General features: G+C 47.3%; 1 protein-coding gene across 9 annotated transcripts in view; it reads right to left on the bottom strand.

Annotated features, from left to right (window-relative positions):
• The window catches only part of LPP (LIM domain containing preferred translocation partner in lipoma), a 679749-nt gene that overhangs the window by 556179 nt on the left and 103770 nt on the right, over positions 1–19800 (bottom strand). Inside the window, exon 3 of one of the 9 annotated variants that reach the window (XM_086674971.1) lies at positions 16835–16894. The exons of the other annotated variants lie outside the window; for them this stretch is intronic. The gene's annotated coding sequence lies outside the window, so the exon portion shown is untranslated. The remainder of the gene's footprint in view (positions 1–16834; positions 16895–19800) is intronic. 9 annotated transcript variants of the gene reach the window in all.

The raw sequence follows: 19800 nt of genomic DNA, 5'->3' as shown, positions 1-19800 counted from the left end.
ACAGAGAAACAAGAACTTATTGGTCATCTCGGCCACATAAAGGACCAGGCAATAAAACCTTTTTCTCCCTTCATCCACATCCCCTCCTCACTGCTCACCCCACCAAATCCACCCCCCCCCCCCCAAAAAGGGAAGGTAAGAACTGTGTCGGAGCAAAAAGAGAAGGCAGATTTGACAGCAACAAGAACCATTTGTCAAGCCATCTGGCTCCTCTCTCCACCTGACAGGAGGGAAGAATGACGTGTCAGAAAGAGCAGGGAATTGAGGGTCCAAAGAACCAGCTTCTAGTCCTGAGTTTTTGCTATTTCCTCAATGTGTAGCCTTATCAGGCCTCAGTTTCCTAAACAGGGACCTTCTGGAGCCCAACAATCACGTCTCTATACCTTTTCTTTACATAAAAAAGGGGGAACCCAAGCCCCAGTGTCTAGGAGGAACTGAACCAAGGTGGATATAAGGCAAGTGGTAACCTGAAATCCTTGACCTTGTGCTTTGATTCACATTGTCCCCTCTTACCAAGTATCCCCAATATATATTTGAAATGGTCCAGGTTTAAGGTCAGAGACCTCAGACACCAAATTAAAAAAGACTGAACTGTTTACCAACTGTCCTCAGAAATTAAACCAGTTTTCTTTTTTGGTTTCAATACATTTTCTCTGGGAGGGAGCAAAGAGAAGTCCACTGCCTGTCTTAAGTGGCAGACACGAATGATATATAAATATAACAATATAATTTACAAAAAAAAAGTCTTCTGTCTTTTGGTTTCCATATGAACACTGTGAATCAGTAAGAGAGAAAGTCCTATTCTCCGGAAGTTACCATGGATAAGGCAATGGAGGATCAGAGATGACTTTCTCATGCATGCAGAGTACATGGGCTCTGGGGTCAGGACGAGCAGTTTTGCCTTCTGACTAATTCCAGCAACCCACAGGTCCTTTGGATCATGGGCCTGTTGACTCACCCAAAACCCAAATACCCAAGTAACTAGTCACTGCTGGACAAGAAGGGAAGTGAATGGGAAACTCAACACACTCAGCAGTAGCCACACTAGAGACTTCTCCCACCCCTGCCATGACTTCAAAGAGCTGAAGTCCTTCCAGAAGCTTCTGTCTCCCTCTGAGTAGGTCTGAGGAATGGACAAGTCAGGTTCACACTGCACAGTGGAATTTGGCATGCTGTGAAAAGAGTGGGCAGAGGCTCCAGGCTTTGAAAAGTCACTTTCTGCTATCAGCCCTCATTTCTGCCTCTGTACCAGTCTATGCTTTCAAGACCAAACCTTGGCCACAGCCACAGAAGAAGGGAGAAGAGCGAGAAAATGGGCTCCAAAAATACAAAGAGTTCAATGGAACTTACAAAGGCTCTTCATATCCCTTTCATCAGCAAATCCTCATCATGGACGTGAAGCCAAGCTGGCTGTTTCCTCCTTTTGCAGAACAAAGGCCTAGACATTCAGAAATTCTCCCAAGATAACACAGGAGCTAGGAGATCCTCAGGACACAGCTGGGGCTCAGGGGACTGCGGGCGTCGTGGCTAGCCCAGGCAGGGGAGAACCAGTCAGTAGATTCTACAGTCATTAGTTGACCACAATGTTCCAAGACCCGCCCCTGGACCCCCATGAAAGAAAAGGCTGGCATTCCCTACTATCAGAGATACGCACCACCCTCCTCTCGCTACGGGGTCACACACACGGAAATGGGACCCAAGGCCAAGTATCCCTTCATCTTTACTGTGACCGTGACCCACACCGAAATTTGCACAGCATCATCACAACAAATTTATCAAGTGGGAATTGTTATCCCCCAATTTACAGGAGGAAAAAGCCAAGGCACTAAGACGTATTTTTTCTACCCACCTAGTTCTCATAGGTCTCTAAAAGCAGAGCCGGCACTCAGGTTCAGGCCTCTAGCACCCAATGCCCTATTCTCTCCACCTGGTCCTGGCTGCCCTGAATCGCTTTAGTAAACAACCAGAACAGAAAGTCTGCTCTGAAGTGAGGCATCTCCCAACAGAGTAACGATTCGAGTCATACTTCGAGGAATAACTTCTGGGAAAGCAGAGGAGGTGATGCTATCAAACAGTGAAACTTAAAACTCCTACTCATGACCTGCCTGGGGGGGGAGCAGGAAATGGGGCCAAGGTTCTTTCCCTACAGACTCCCCCTGCCCATTTCAATCACTCTCAGTCATTACTAAAGTCAGCACTTTAAGCAAATGAATGATGTTTCCCAGCTGTATGGCCTTGGGTAAGTCCCTGACCTCTGGTCCTGTTACTAATACACATTCATGCCCACATGGGCGCGCGCGCGCGCACACACACACACACACACACACACACACACACACACACCCTGACCTCTGGTCCTGTTACTAATACACATTCATGCCCACATGGGCGCGCACGCACACACACACACCTGAGACTATCCCCTCATTTACCTAGAAGGATGGTGACAACAGAAAGTCCCTATCTCCCTTATCCTACAAAGCACTGCAAGTATACCCTAAGTGGTTCCTGTACTGCCTCCTGCCTCTGCACCCAGAGGTGCAGAAACCCCCACCTCTGCCTCGGGTCTCTGAGTGCCCACCCCCTTCTTCTACTCCGCCTCTCCCACCAACCCCACTTGCCCATCGTCACCTGCCACTGTCCTGGTCTAGGCCTGGCCTCCTGCACCCTGCACCCTGGACAAGCATGGACTCTTCTCTCCATCACCAATCTCAACCTTCCCCTCCCCTCCCCTCCCCAATCCATCTTGCTCTGGGGACAATACTGCAGAGTCTTCGATAGTGTTTCATACAAATCTATTCAATACCCTCACCACACAGGCTACACTTCTCCATACATGCTATGGCCTCTATCCTTCCAAAATCGGCAACTCCGTAACGAGGTCTGTTCTACGGATCTGGTTTCTAGACAGAGAGATAGGAAATGTGGTCACAGAGAGGACATTTAGTCAACACCACTGAGGCATACCACCACAGAGCACATCGTCATTCCAGAGAGGCCGGGGCACTGGTGAGTGTCAAACCCTGGGCCAGGTGCTGAGAAATACCACTCTGGTAGACCTTCTACAAACATCCTCTAATCTTTTTTTTTTTTAATGTTTATTCATTTTCGAGAGACAGAGAGAGAGCATGAGTGAGGGAGGGGCAGAGAGAGAGGGAGACACAAATCTGCAGCAGGCTCCAGGATCTGAGCTGTCAGCACAGAGCCGGACACGGGGCTCGAACTCACGGACCAGGAGATCAGGGCCTGAGCCGAAGTCGGACGCTTAACCAACTGAGCCACCCAGGTGCCCCAAACATCCTCTGATCTTTACAAGTGAGCAGGCAAGGTCTATTTAATCCCAGACAAAACCCATTTAAACTGGGACTCAAACAGGTTTAGTAACTCAGTCTCACTGAAGTTCTATAAATCCTCCTCATTCAAACGGCTGTTGGGGCCCCAGCACATAACCAAGTCTAGATACGGTTTCACTCAGCTACGCTACTGTTGAAATGTATCAAGATTCCGCCAGATGCTTCCCCTAGAAAAGCTCAGTTAATCTTGGTTATAACAACCCTTCCTAATAATTATCAGTGTCCCATTTTACAGATGTGGAAACACACAGCACGTCTCCGGCAGATCAGGACCAGAACCAGCCGTCCTAGGTGCGCTCTCATTCCCTTTCCCCTGTGCCACGCACTTTCTTTCCGCCTAATTTCCTATCCATAGAATGTGGAGTGATCCCGGGCATGAGTCACAGGAAGCAACATTCAGCAGTACACACAGGGTCTGAACTGTGAGTCGTGGAAACCTGCTTTACAAGGAGCAGTCGAGTGAAGGTCCCACAGTGACGGTGGGAAGTGTCAAGCACGCCATGTGAGCACAGCCTGTCCCTGGATGGTTCCCCAAGGTCGGAGTCACAAGATGAGGCTGGAACGCAACTCGGTTTCACAAACAGGGCACCTGGGCATGGCCACCTTCCCTGGAACGGGGGCGACTGCAAAGTCTTCTTCAAGGAAGTTGAGAATCAAAGTCAGAAATTTGGAGGTTCTCATGGAATCCTCTCCCTCCTCTTCAATAGGGGAGCTTTTCCGACAGAAGCAAGTTGATATTCTAGAACTTGAGGGCTGGGAGAAGAGATTCTGACTTCATCTCTCTGGGAATGTCACCAGCATCTTAACCAAGCACCACCTTTCCCTCCGCCTCTAGAGACACAGGATTAAGAAGAAACCTGAAGGAAAGCTGAGAGTTGCCCATAAACGCAACATGCTCCAATGGGGGCGCCTGGGTGGCTCAGTCGGTCAAGCATCTGACTCTTGATTTTGGATAAGGTCATGATCTCAGGGCCCTTAGACCAAGTCCTACGTCATGCTCTGCATTGGGCATGGAGCCTGCTTGAGATTCTCACTCTCCCTGTCTCTCTGCCCCCAACCCCATGCTCTCGCTCTCTCTCGCTCTCGCTCTCTCTCTCTCTCTCTCTCTCCCCCCCTCTCTCTCTCAAAAAATAATAATAATAATAAAATAAAAAAGCAACAGGCTCCTAAACCAGTTCCCACGGGCCCTTCTAGCTCTGGGGCTAACTGCAGTTAACTTTCCAGCCCCTCAGACCTCCTTATTACTCCAATTATATTTATGGAGTGCCAAAAAATGCCAGCCACTGAGCAGGGCTCCAACAGCTGAGATGCTTGCCCTCTGGAGATGAAAGCTTGCAAGCTTTCATCCACCCATTAAAATACAAGGTGATTGGGGCGCCTGGGTGGCTCAGTCGGTTGAGCGTCCGACTTTGGCTCAGGTCATGATCTCACAGTCCGTGAGCTCGAGCCCCGCGTCGGGCTCTGTGCTGACAGCTCAGAGCCTGGAGCCTGTTTCAGATTCTGTGTCTCCCTCTCTCTGACCCTCCCCCGTTCATGCTCTGTCTCTCTCTGTCTCAAAAATAAGTAAATATTAAAAAAAAATTTTTAAATAAAATAAAATACAAGGTGATCTGTGAAAATGTTTCTGTAAATATGAACCATGGGAAAGAGAATATAGGAGCAGGGAGACTGATTCCACATGGGAAAGCTGATGTTTGTGAGAAGGTGGAATTTGAGCTGGGTATGGAGGGAGGTGCCTAGAAGAGCCAGGCATGCAAGATGGCCCTCCCCATGGGGTGGAGATAGATAGGGAGGAGTCAGGGTGCAGGTGGAATGGTAGCCTGAAGCCAGATTGGGTGGGGCTCTGTGCAGGGATGTCACTTACATTAAGGACAAGGGGAGGCCAGAACAACACATGGTGAGTCTCGTGACAGATCCTCAGAGCTATCTGCACTCAGGGGCACCCCACCAAAATAAAACCTACTCCTCCATAAGCCCCAGGAACGTGCATGTGTGGGCAAACCAACCTCCTATCACCCTGCAAACGGGACAGGAAACCATGTAAGACATGTGTCGCTCCTGCTCCAACATGGCCTCCTAAGGCTGCACAAGGGTATCACAACCTCCAGCGCATGAGACAAGGAAACAAGGCCAAGAAAGCATATTGGTGGAGACCTGACAAGTCGGAGCTGTCACTCAGTAGCTGGACCCTGACGCTCCAAACGCCTATTGAATCATGTAAATGCCTGGTCACTAAGACCCAATTTAAGCTACAGGCAAGATAAAGAAAGTAAGAAGAATAGGAAGGTAGACAGCAAGGGAGGGAAGGAAGGAGGAAAGGAAAGGGAGCAGATGGGAAGGGAAGGGAGGGACAGGTACAAGAGCTGAAGGAAGGAGGGGAAGAAGGAAGGAAGGAAAGAAAGAAAGAAAAGAAGAAAGAAAAGAAAGAAAGAAAGACAGAAAGACAGAAAGAAAGAAAGAAAGAAAGAAAGAAAGAAAGAAAGAAAGAAAGAGAAAGAAAGAAAGGAAGAAAGGCAGGCCTCTGAAGGGCCACAGTGGGAAGGGAAAACAGTACAGTTACTACTCTGCCTGTGAATAGAAGGATGATTAAATAGAAGTCAAACATAGGTTTGTAGCTCCAAGGGACTATTTTTCTTTTGAAAATCCAGGTATGGGGGCACCTGGGTGGCGCAGTCGGTTAAGCGTCCGACTTCAGCCAGGTCACGATCTCGCGGTCTGTGAGTTCGAGCCCCGTGTCAGGCTCTGGGCTGATGGCTCGGAGCCTGGAGCCTGTTTCCGATTCTGTGTCTCCCTCTCTCTATGCCCCTCCCCCGTTCATGCTCTGTCTCTCTCTGTCCCAAAAATAAATAAAAAACGTTGAAAAAAAATTATAAAAAAAAAAAAAAGAAAATCCAGGTATGTTATGAAAGAACAAAGAATGTAAACTTTGTAAAAATAATTTTTGAGGTTTGTTTAGCCAAAAAATAAATGTATATTTACAGAAGTAGAAATCTATGGGGGAAAACTAGACACATAGCCACTTTTTTTTTATTTTTAATTTTTTTTAGGTGGGGAGGGCAGAGAGAGAGAGAGAGAGAGAGAGAGAGAGGGAGAATCCCAAGCAGGCTCCACGCTCAGCACCAATGTGGGGCTGAATCCCAGGACCCTGGGATCACGACCTGAGCCACAATCAAGAGTTGGACCCCCAACCAGCTTGGCCACCCAGGCGCGCCAACATGTAGCAATTTTTTTTTTAATTTTGCTTTAAGAGAGAGCAAGTGTGAGAGGAGGGAGGGGAAAGGAGAGAGAATCAGAAGCCTACATGTGGCAATTTTAAGGATAGTTACTTCCTGGGTGAAAGAAAGGATGGAGGAGTAGAACAGGGGTTGGTAAGTTGCAAACAAGACAAGACAAAACAGCCACAAACTGCCCATCTCTACATCCTCGCAATATAATTTTGAAGCTTGCCCCATCAAAAAATTGGCCTTTCCCTACGCACGTTACTAACGCACGTGCATTCATTCACGGACCCACAAATTCATCCACTGCCTAATTCATAATCCAGTTTATAGGTCTCCATCTTATCCATACTAAATTCAAATGCCTTCCTACTATAAGTAAGAATACAACTGTTATTGTATGCTTAAGATATGCAAGGGGTTGTAAGCACTTCCCAGGCAGTATTTCCTTCAGCCTTCACCGCGTCCTTCCTTGGTCCCATCATCCCCTCCATTTTATAAAAGAGGGAGCTGAGTCCCAGAAATTAAGCAACCTGCCTAAGGTCAAGTGGCTACTAAGCAGAGGATTTAAAACCAGACAATCTGACTCCAAAGGCTGCACTGTCCACACTGCATCTGGGATGTCACTCTAATCCACCAGCGGGTTACCCAGACACATGGGGCAGTAGCTAAGTGACCCTGTTCTGCCTCCTGGTGAACACAGCTTCCTTTCAAAGATGCACAAATCACCTGTCTAATAAGCCAGTCTAAATGGGACCGGGAATCACGATAGAGTCAGCAGATTCTAGACTCCAGATACCCGGTCTTCTGGCGGGTTTTGTTGTTGTTGTTGTTGTTCTGTTTTGTTTTTGGAGAACCGATATCTGTTTCCTCATCTCTCACTTCTGGCATTTCTGCTGATTTCCAGGTTTCCTGAAAATTCCTGTCAGCAGTTCCACGGTCACCGTCAGAAACCGTCCTCTGGATCCTGAGATGCAGTGTGTGTGTGGTCCACAATCTTTGCAATCAGTTAGCCGGGCACACTGCCCACACATGACCTCCACCACTGTTGTGGACATCAGTTTCTTCTGAATGATGTTGATTCCTCCTTCCCTAGTTTGAAGATCATCCCCCTTCCCTTGATAGAGATGATCATCAGCTATGCAGCTCCATTTGCCCTCTGACATCTGGGCCACGACATCACCCTCCCCAGGTTACAGAATGCCGGGCATCCCCTCCCCCAAAAAAAAAAAACAAAAAAAAAAAAAAACAGCTCCCAATCCCGGAGCCCATTCTAATCCCATCCCTGCCAGGAGGTAACTGAAAAGGAAAGGTCCTGATTGGCTGCCCATTACATCATTGCTCTACAGGCCTGATTAAACTCTTAATTAATTGAATGCCACTTTACTTCTACCCCTGCCTCCACAGACAAATAAATAAGCACAAAGCAAGCAGCATAGGGTGAAGGCAGCAATAAACCATAGCTTCTGGCCCAGGTCTGAAAGAGGAACCATTTGCTGGGGTTACCTGTCATTAAGAACGATTTGGTCACCAGGTGGGGACATACAGTTCTCTATATTAAATTAGAGGAATGATTCAAAGGGGACCAGTTTCAGCTGACAAGAGCAAAAAGAAAATCAATTTCAGGTTGCCAGGACAACTAGACTTTTCCTGCAAGAATAAATTTGATACAGCCCTAAAATCTGACAACTAAATGTTTCCTCGCATTACATCACATCCCTAAAACGTGTGTTGAACCAGTGAGATAATCAAGCCTGCTAATTACTCTCTACAACACCCAGAAGAGACAGGATTGATGATCTTGGCTCCAGTCTGACTTCCTTCCAGCAGCCCCACTCACCCTTTCGGTTTTAACGGGAATGAGGAGTGTGTGCTTCTTAAAATGAGTCTGAAGGCACTGTCATTGTCAGTGAGTCCTTGCATCCGGGTAAAGGGAAGGTGAGCAACTTTTTAATCCACACCCCCGATGTTCCCTGCGATACGGTTCATTGGCCACCCCTTCCGGAGAAGGAGTCCCAAGTCACAGAACGCTATCTCACACGATGTTGGACCTAAATGGACTGGGGGAATAACCCTTGTTGTACCACAGTGTGATTCCAAAACAGAAACAGGCAACGTGGCTGTTCAAGGTCAACACAGCTGGCCAACAGCAGCTAGGACTGGAATCCAGCTCTTGTGACAATGGCTTCTGTGCGATTTCCTTAAATAGCTGCCACCGTTCCGCTTCTGCCTTAGAGACTCTGGGAGCTGAAGTTAAGTCCACTTGATCTCCTATTAATCCTCATGAGGCAGTGACCCCAAATGGCCTTATCCCAGGAGTTCAGAGTCCTGACCCCAGATCCAATAATATCTGATGAGATGAGCCTTCTTTCTGCATTTATGTTCTCAGAAGGCTGAATATCAACTTACCTCCAGGGGCTATTAAAAACAAGAACAGCTAATAAATCACTGGAAAGCACTTTGCAAATGTAAAGTAATACAAAAATGCTAAGCACCAATAATATGAGCGGCCCAGGCTAAGGCAGTTCCCTGAAGAGCATGATGATTTCAAGCGGCTAAGCTGGTCCACCGTCATCCTCCAGAAGATGTGCAGGCCACGCCTCTCTCTAAACCTCACTCTCTTTTCACTGACTTCTCCCAAATTCGCAAGCATGCCTCTAGACACTGTTGTAACACGTCGTGTTCTCGCCGATACGCAGAAACGTACTCTCTTGTCAATTCATGTGGTCAGAGAGTCTTGGCGAAGTGCAGAGGAACGACCAGAGGAGGTCGGAATCCAGCAGGCAGGAAAGCAAATGTCAAGCTGTCCCTAGCTGGTAATAAACCAAGTAAACCATGAAAAACAATGAAGCCACTAGAAAGTGCTTGTCAGCAAAGTCAGCCTTGAGAGCCAATTTAGAACCTGGTGAGAGGTCAGAAGTGCACAGCACACACTCACGGGCTCTGGCTGCAGGTGCCAATGGGAAAAAGAGGTGAGGACAAAGCATTCCTCCCAGCCACCTGCGTGGTCCTTCGTGCTCACATGCGAACCACACACGGTGAGCAGAGAAGGGCAGGAGAGGAAACAGGCGTGAGCAAAGTAATTAAGAGATCAAAAGCTGCATCTGACAGACTTGGCCTCTAACTCTGACCCTGCCGTCACACGTCATGTGACCTTGGACAAGTTACTTAAGACCTCACTAACCCTCAGTTCCCGCCTCCATCCAATATAGATGACACTAGGACCGACCGCACAGTCCGGCTTTGGGAATTAAATGGAATACGGTATGGAAAGCAATGTACTCAGTGCCTGACATGTAGTACATGTGCAATAACCATGAGTTATTATGCTAAGCGTGCATGATCTAGGGTTACAATCCTAGCAGACACAAAAGGCCAGACATAAGGCATAAAGTCAGAGGTTGGGATCACTGGGACAGAAAAGAAAAGATCTATCCCACAGGATACCACCTAGTATCTACTAAGGAGTTATCATTAGCCCCATCCCCAAATACCTAGTTTAGGATGACAACAGCCCACGGATGGTCAGGCACCTGCAAACCTCAGAACTGAGTAGAAATCCAAGTGAATTGGAAATCCAAATACTTGGTCATTACAGAGGTCAGCTCTCTGCATGTGAGCTGAATTCTTAAAAGTCTAGGATTCTGGGCATTCAGTGTGGCGGCAAGATCCTCGTCGCAAAACAAGGAATTAGTTTCCATGGGAGGAAAATTGTCCCTCCACCCCTAGTTCATTTAACACACTTTAACACACATGGACAGACATAGCACATGCTCCCACAAAGGTAAGCAATGGGCACAATCATCAAGAAACCAAAGACCCAGGGGCACCTGGGTGGCTCAATCAGTTGAGCACCTGACTTCGGTTCAGGTCATGATCTCACAGTTCATGAGTTCAAGCCCCAGCCCTGCACTGGGCTCTGCACTGACAGCTGGGAATCTGGAGCCTGCTTCAGATTCTGTGTTTCCCTCTCTCTCTGCCCCTCCCCTGCTCACGCTCTCTCTCTCTCTCTCTCTCCCTCTCTCTCAAAACTATATAAACATTTAAAAGAAAGAAAAAAGAAACCAAAGGCCAAGCACCATTAGGTCAACAAGCCCAGATAAAGAGTCGTGGGATTTCAGAGAAGAGAAAGAAACTACAATTTACTGAGCTCCTATTTGGCATCACATTATACATTTCTTTATAAAAATTAAGAGAGGAGAGAATAAGGAAGACGTCCTGAGAGAAACTCCTTTGAGCTGACAACATGCCGGGGCAGGTCTGGGCCACATCCATGTCTTCAGCAGGATCTTGACAATGCAGTGCCCAGAAGCCCCAGGGCCAATGGCCCCTCTCGCCTCCAGATCCTGGTTCCCAACGTGGTATCTACACACCTTACGTGTCTCGGGGTGAAGGTAGGGAAGGAATATGAAGCTGGCATTAAGGAAGCAGGAAGCTTCCTCTGCTTCAACTCCACATGCAAAGCACTAGTGGAAACAAAGAAGAGACAAAGGAGGGATTGAGAAGAAAGCATGGATGTCCTGGTAAGGCAGGGTGAGAGAATAAAGGGTGTTGACTCAGGTGAGGAAGAGGGGGAAAAAATGGAAGATGAGAGAAAGAGTAGGAGGAAAGAAACTGCTGTGTTTTTTGCTTGCTGTGTTTATTTCTTTAAGCCCACTTCTGTCGAGTCATTTTATGAAAACCATACTTCTGTTAAGTCCTTCAAATGTTAGTTCGAGAAGACTTTGTTTTGGTCACTGACCAGCACCAAGAAGCATTCCTGGAATATAGTAAGTGCCCAATAAATATTTACTGATTGAATGAGTAACGCCCAGCTCGAGTGGGTCGCTGTTACGGAGAAGAAAGAGGCTTTTACAGTCACCAGGAAAAAGAGCAAGATGTTGTTTATATTTCAGTTCACTCACTTAAATAAGGTGGAATTAACCCAGGTGAAAGCATAGTTCATGGCTCCTGGTGCAGTCACCATACCGTCACCAAATATAAATCGGACTGACGCACACTCTAGGACAAAGGAAAGGCAGGCCATTCCCTGGATGCAATCGCAAGAGGGAAAGGAGGGTCTCTCTGTGAAAACAGAGAGGGTATCTAGGGAAATGCCGTCTACAGAGGCAAATGATGTTTACTCTGAACCTCACGGTCCAAAGCCAGGAAGGGCCCTGGCCATTCCACTGAATCCTTTGGAGAAAGGTGCCAATTTCAACCTCTGGAGAATAGAGGTGACTGCAGACGCTGTAAAAGAAGTCGTAGTTGAGGAAAGGACAGAATACAGAAAGCACTGGACTAAAGCCTTGAAGGGAAGGCTTGCCTCCAACTTTCATGGTGTTCCTTCCATCCCTGTCCTAAAGATAACTGTAAGGATTAATTTGTAGATAGTTCGGAAAGTAAACTTTGCCCACAATGAGGACTATACAGTGACTTAGAGATAAAGGTTCTAGTTACAGAAGTATGAAAGGGTCAACAGCCACCATTTCAGTCTTCCACTGGAAGTTCTATCAGACGTTTCTACGGCCTGCAAGATCAGCACTTCTTTCTGTGGCCGTGCCTCATCTTGAGAGACCGTTATTATTTATTACACATGAAGCACTTTCCATCTGCAGAGTGCTTTGGAATCGCTTTTTATTAGTTACTCAGCATTCTTAAATCTAAACACAGCTAAAACCCTAGTGGAGGGCAAAAAACAAAACCCCATGATTTACTCGTCCATCACACTCAATGGGTCCGCACACCTTCTCCCAAAGACCGAACAGGTTGAATAAGAGGCAAAGAAAGCACTAAGAATGATACACCCCATTCAGTAGAACACTCGTTTATGGAGGTCACCTGGCATTGGGCTAGGTGTCTGAACTTCAGCAAGAGGAGACACAGAAAAAAATCTGACACAGCTCTTGATCTCAGGGCTATTTAAAAGATCTTTATGGTGCCTTCCCACTTGAAGATTCTGTGGTTCTAAGAAAGTATAAATAGGTTTCAAACACCATGTGCAGGAACACGGTCCTACACGGCTCAGAATTTGAATGATCCTATAGGTATAACTCTAGTCCCCAAAATGGAATCAAAAAGAAAGAACATGGCACAGGCTTCTTTCCCCAATATTCAATCTCCAGAATCAAGATAGGCAGCCCCAAATCACATAAGAAAAAATTTTAGGACAAATGAGTTCGTAATCTCTCTCAAGACCATGCACAGCCAACCCAAGAAACGTACTCTAAGAAGAAAACATAAATTTAAGAGGAGGGTTTAGTTTTCAGAAGGCCACTTAGTAGATGCGTTAATTACCATCAATGGAAGTCACAAACAGTTTGTGTATATCTCTACACATTAAAGATTATAACGCCTTTGGAGCAACCACCCTCGACTATAAAATACCACATAAAATTGTTAGGGATAGTTGGACCTATCACCTGACAAGAACATCAGAGGAAGGACTGAAGGATGAGAGGGAAGATGGGGCATCCTACATAAATTTTAAAGTCCTTTCCAACCCTCGGTTTATGATTCACCTCTACAGATCAGCGTCTAGCACAAAGCATGACACGTATTGAATATTCAAGAATTATTAGTTCTTTGTTGCCTTAAATAAGTGAAAGTACACAGGCAAGAATGAACAGTCAGGAACTGGAAATCTTCAATGCTGTTAACCATCATGGTGCCCCAGTTCATAATTTGGCTGTGAACAGGAACGGACTGACGCATCACCCCACTAATCACCAAACATTATGGCTCACACAATTTACTACTAATTAAACGCCACCCCTCTACCATCCTCTGATGGAGGAGGTGAGGACACACATGTTTTACTTGCCAGGCGGAAGCTTCAAGACAAACAGGAAACACGCTGCAGGGATAAGAACACGAGACAAGTCTTTGCCATGCCGTCTCTTTACCACGTGACACGGGGCAGGCCCTTCTTTCTATTCGAGCACTGCTTTGCTTTTAAGTGGAATGAGGGTGACATTCCTTAGCCTGCCATCATCATGGACCAGTTGTGAGGATCTTATGAGTTAATGGGTGTTGAAAGGGGTTAGTCCACCGTGAAGCCCTGTGTGAACCTATGTCACGTACCGTACTCCCCAAAGGATTAGTCACGGCCAATAAATTATTACTGCTTTTATGATTGGGCTTCCCTTTGGTTTTCTCATAATAGCACTAAAGCATTTATAACCAGTAAAATGTATGCTTTTTACCAAAGCAGAAGACACACTGTGCTGGGTTTCCCAAGATCTCCCCTAAATTGCTGGTGGAACCTATCACAGAACCCCAGAATCCTGAGGCGGTCTTTCTCAATTCCACTTTCAACCCAGTGATGCTGCCTCATCATTGTGGGCAGTTTGCTCTTTTCGTTCCCACACCCGCCTCTGTGGCACCAAAGGGCCCACAGCTAGCTCAGTCATGATGAATGCCACCCGTGGAAGGAAAGGCCGATGAAGGCCCCATTCCCAGAAACTAAGACCACCAGTTGGAAGACAACTGTGAAGGCAGTTGAATGCTGTAGTAACACATTTAGTTGTGATATTATAATGAGCAGGGCTCCACAGACGGGGCATCTTGTCTTTGCTTTCTTTCCAGTTAAGGAGGCTATGGCACGGTCAGAACTTGGTACAAGCTGATGAGCTCGGTCTCCCGGGTGTTACTACGTAAGAGAAATATGAGACATCAAGGTCCAATCGGAAATATACTAAACTCGTGCTTTAAGAGCTACAAAAAGCCTTCAAGACCCAAAGCACTTCACTTTTCAGACGGAGAACTGAAGGCCCAGAGACTTGAAACATCTTGACCAACTCACAAGCACACGACACAGCTTCCAGTAGAACATACACCTCTTAGCTTCTAAGCTAAGCGAGCGCTCCCTGCATCGTCAGCTCCCATCCACCTCTTCCTCCTACTCTCAGGACTCAGCGGCCGTGCCGCAGCCACCTCCTGGCAAGAGGTCACTGCGGCGAGGCAGGGCAGAATGGTGCCCGGTTCTTCAGCCCCAGAGGGGAGGAGGGCTCCTGCACCACGGCTCCCTCAGAGCAGTACCTTCCCACCACCCTTCAGTGTGCTGGTGAGGCACAGGATACATCAAGACATCCAAGCCCAAGGGCTACAATGTTTTGTCAACAACCCCCCCCCCACCGCCCCTTATCTCAGCAGAGAAAAGAGTGTCTTGCTTTCAGAAAGGAAACAGGGGAGATCAACTTTGGCTGGAACGCGTTCCAAAAGGAGTGGAAAATTACAAACCCTTTTGCAACATAACTGTTGTAGTGTCTTAACAGTAGTCTGTAGAACCCATAAAGACAAAGAACACTAGAAAGCACGTCTGTCTCAGGGCGACTGGGTGGCTTCGTCAGTTGAGCGTCCAACTTCGGCTCGGGTCACGATCTCCCGGATCGTGAGTCTGGGCCCCGCATCGGGCTCTGTGCTGACAGCTCGGAGCCTGGAGCCTGCTTCGGATTCTCTCTCTCTCTCTCTCTCTCTCTCTCTCTCTCTCTCTCTCTCAAAAATAAATAATAAAACATTTTAAAAAAAATCATGCTTGTCTCATAAATTAAAGACGACTATAGTCCACTCTAGGGCCAGAATTTTGCGTTTCTGTTTCTTCCAAACCTTCTTAACATCTGTGACAGGCAAGTGACTCATCCAATTACCGGCTGGGAAGCCAACACCTCTGCTTCACATCCCTAGTTCTGTTTCCCAAGGTGTGAGGAAGCTGTGGGGGATGCCTCCTACCGGTCCTGCTTCTCTCACAGGGAAGGCGGAATTCACAAGAGAAGCAGACAAATAACAAGGCCGCTCAAAGGCCACGTTTGCGAAGGGCACACCTGTTCCCACAACGCAGGGCTGCACATACCTCCCGATTCTTCTACAACAGCAAGAGGGACAAGCAGAAGGGGATGGTCATGAAGACAGTCCATGCGCTCATCTCCGCCTTCAGCACAAAGTCATCTGCCAAGTAAAGTCTAATGATGTGTCCAAGGTATATTTAAGGAAATCACAAAGAAAAATTCAAGACCAGGGTTTTATTTTGTCTTTTCAAGTTCAAGCCACAGTAAGTATTTGGAAGGATCAGAAACTACTTTCCGCAGGGAATTCCACAGAAACTGGAAAATCTCAGGCAAAATTAGAACCAAAGAAAACAGAAATAGCAGAGATCTTGGCGATCACCAAATCCGGCCCTGCCACTTTGACTGAAGAAAACAGACCAGAGAGAGAGAGCTTCACAGCTGGATGGCAGTCGAATGGGCTGAGAACCCACATCTGCTGACTCCAAGAATAATTTCTTGGTCCTCGTTCCAAACTAGCATTGACTTGAATGCTGACTCCAAATTAAACCTACATGTGACTGAAAAGAAAAGGGAAAATAAACTGTTCTCTGTGGCAGATGCTTGGAACACTAGCTTCTTTCTCAAAACTTCACAGTTCACGTTCTGCAGAAGATGGAAACCAGTGGGGTCCTATTTTGTCAGTTGCGAAGGCACATTTCTTAGGAATGCATTGTATGTCTGGTATTCTCTCCCAGCACCCTCTCCCTGCGCCTCTTTTGGCCATATATGGCACTGAGCTCCAACGCCTGGGTCACAGAACTCAGGCCCCGGGTATGAATGCAATCCGGTTTCTGAGCTGTTTGTCTTTACTGGAAATCCGAAGAATCCATCTAGGAAACATTTACTAAAATGCAAAAGGCAAGGAGAATTGATTCCCACCCTGAACTTGGCACAGAGAAGAAGATTTTTCTTTTGCTCACCCAAAGGTCTGCTAACCAGACTCTGCGGAAAAAGTGACAAGTTTAACAAAGGTAGGAAGGTTTGCTTCTCAGGAATTGCGTGTGTGCGTGTGTGTGCACGCACACGTTCACACGGGTGTTGGGGGGGAGGGGAGAAGAACTGTTCTAACATAAGAGTTAGAAAGACGAACTGACACGGAGAAAGCAAGACACAACCAGCTAGCCCATCAGAACATGTCCTCGGCGTTCATCTTTCTTGATATGACTTAGACAATCTCTTCATGTGGCATCTGACTTTCAAACGCTTGCAAACTACGATGTTTCAGAAGCAGAAAATCTCTTTGAAAACAGGGATAATCTGCAATTGTCAATCCAATTTAAAACAAAAACGGTATTAAGTACCTGTAATTCCAAACGATACTTTTGAAAGGAATTGTACAAAGAGAATTCAATAAACACATCCCCTAGAAACATTACACTTAAAAGAATAGCATGATCGGAGCAGAAAAGGAGATTTGAGAGGGGGTGAAACCGAGGCCTCAAGAAGAGAAATGACTTGCCCAGTATCACGTAGTCAGTTGGACGGAGGACTCATCATTTCAATGTGAAGTACATAAAACCTACAAAGAAAGTAGAAAGGACTGTATAAGGGCTTTCTGACCTCCAAGAGTGAAGAGAGAAAACAGCCACCTGTTAATCCCGACCAGGATGCAACCACCGCCGTAGCACGTGGCCACCCACAAACTAGCTTTGTGACTTTCAGGAGTGCAACTCTCGTCTCCTCAGGGAGGACGAAGGATGGACACACAGGGACCACATCCCATATTGGCAGGCAGACAGTCCTGGTTAGAATCCGAGGTCCGTCAATTCTCTGATGTGGAACTTGAGCAGGTTATTTATCCTTTCAATGCCGCTAGTGATTCACCTGCAAACCGGACATAACCATTTCTACCTGATGGGGTGCTTGAAAAGACGAAATGGGCTTTTTGCAAAGTGTCGACCTAGCTGTGTTTGACATACAAGTAAGCACTTAATAAACAGTATCTGTCAATAGTATCTTCGTTCACAATTCCCAAGAACAAGAACAATGAGTGGTTTGCTGCAATGGTAAGAGACAAAGAGCCTCTGGTTCAAATCCCCATTTGCCGTCTCACCCTGTGATCTGTGAGCCTAACCCTGGAGTCTCCTTTGCCCCGATGTGGTGGAGATCTTAGCCGGGAGAAGCTCTTTAGAAACTGTCTTGCAACGTGAAAATGGAAAGTACAGTCGTAAAGGTCAGAACCTTCTTTGGCGGATAACAGAGTGTCCTGTGAGCAAAGGTGCCACATAAATATCAGTGTTAGAATGAGAGACAGTCCATGCTTTACTTTTCCTCACAAAAAGCAAATTCAGCACTTAAAACGACAGTTACCTTAAAAGTAGCTTGACTGCCATGCTACTCCTTTCATAGAATGTTCCTGAGACAGAGGCTGTAGGCCCAGACTCCCACAAGGGGGGCAAGGATTCCTGCAGACTACCACTGAGCACAGAGGAATGAATAATAATAAAGTGCTAGCCAGGGGGTGCCCTGACTCACAAGCCAGGCATGGCCTGGGTGAGGAGGCCTGGGGAAGAGTCACCTGAAGTGGCCAAGCTAAAAGGCCTTCATCGTGTAGAATTTCACAGCCAGCGTGAGGAAACAGCAAGGGTCATGTCTCCCACCGGGCCCCGCTTCCTCATCTACACAGGTGCCCCCTTCTCAACCTTGAGAGATGTCCAGGGAGGCGGAGAGCTTGAAGAAGGCAGTACAGTAGCCACAGGGGCTGCCAGTGGTCCAGTACGGTGGTTTCCAAAGTGGGTTCCACAGAGGCACAGCGTTCTGGAAAGACAGCTTTGGCCCCGGGGCAGAAGCCTATTGGACCCTCCACATGGAACATCGGCACCACCATAAAACTACACTTTGGTGATTTCATATATTGGTATTTCACATCACATTCCCTGAGGGGTTTGCAAAAGGATTCCACAAAGGAAAAAGGTCTGAAACAGCGAGGCTCAAAGAGCCTACTGTCAAGAGTCATACAGCCCGTAAGTGCCTGAACGACAGGTTTCCCGGAGAAGGCCTGGGAATGAAAGGCTAATGGGAAGCAATCAGAAACGGTTAAGAAAGCTCCAGAGAGCAGGCACTGCTATTAGAGAGGTCAGCCCACCCCCCAGAAGATGGAAGTTTCTAGAAGGATTTGAGAAGCAAGAAGTGAAGGATCACAGGGGCTAGACAGAACAGGCATCCCAGGTCTAGAACTTCTTTACTCCTCTCCTCTGTGCTCATCTCTGGGACTTCACACCCAGGTGAACGGCCCTGGGAGAAAGGCCTTCCTGCTTGGTGGTGGGACTCCGGAAGGAGAAGGGCCAAGCTGGACAGAGGGCAGCACACACTTTTATTCTTCCTCTGACTGTGCCTACGGCACTCTGGCACCTTGGCGGGGACAAAAGCCCTCTGAAACGACAATGGACTTGAGCTTTTCATTTCTCCATCTTTGCACAGGCCAAATAGGGATAAGGGATCCACATCAACCCAAGACTTGTCTGGCAAAAGCACAGGGAGGGCCCTCCAATCTGCTTAGTAACAGCAATAGAAAGTGCTAAATAAGTGAGTCAAGAAATATTTCTGGAAGAGCTATTCAACTGGAATGCTTGGAGAGCCACCCGCATCGCAATAACTCGATCTGTCCTCATCTTTTAGAACACGCGCGAGCCCGGCTTGAAAAAGGGACTTCACAGCTCCAGCGGCAGCCAAATAAATAAATAAACACGTAGAAATCTCTCGGTGGCTGACTTGAAGGTACCAGGGAGAAAGTTATGTTCGCAATAAGGATGTGATTTCATTCTTCCCTCTCTCTCTCTCTCTCCCTTCACATCTTTTCCCCAACCACTTTCGGTAGTGAGCAGTTTGTCACGCATCCAAGGGAAGCGACGCAGCCTCCTGCGTGGCCGATCCATCTAAAAAACATATCATCTGTCTGCGGCAGAAAGCCCAGTTGGAATAAGCAAGTTCTGTGCGTTCAACTAGAAAACACTTCTTGTTCTCGCTGTCAAAATAATTCTGTATTCAACTTCTGGGGTATGTGACTAATGTGCCTGGAACCTTTTGGAGCGACTGGTTTATTTATTTTAGGGAGGGGAGCGTGGCTGCTGGCGGCGGGGGTGGTGACAGAGAAAGAGGAGGAGGAGGAAGAGAAGAGGAGGGGAGGGATGGGAAACAAGAACAGACAGGGGCTGCCCAGGGAGAGCTCACAGCAGCAGCCCCTGGGAGCCGGCACCGCCACATTTCATCCCCCAGAAGCCCGAGAACGAGCAGGGCCCAGCGGGGAGGAGACAGGAGATCGATAAAGACAAGCGGTGGACACTTCCCAGAGTCAAGGTTGCCCAACAGTTCCTCAAAAGACTCGGGAAATGAAAAAGTAAAAGCAAAACAAAACACGCGCGTGCGCGCGCGCACACACACACACACACACACACACATACACATACACTCACTCACTCACCAGAG

Source organism: Puma concolor, chromosome C2, assembly GCF_028749965.1.
Source record: "Puma concolor isolate L17-30 chromosome C2, mPumCon1.1.hap2, whole genome shotgun sequence".
NCBI classification, from domain to species: Eukaryota; Metazoa; Chordata; class Mammalia; order Carnivora; family Felidae; genus Puma; species Puma concolor.
This window is presented reverse-complemented; position numbering and strand designations above follow the sequence as displayed.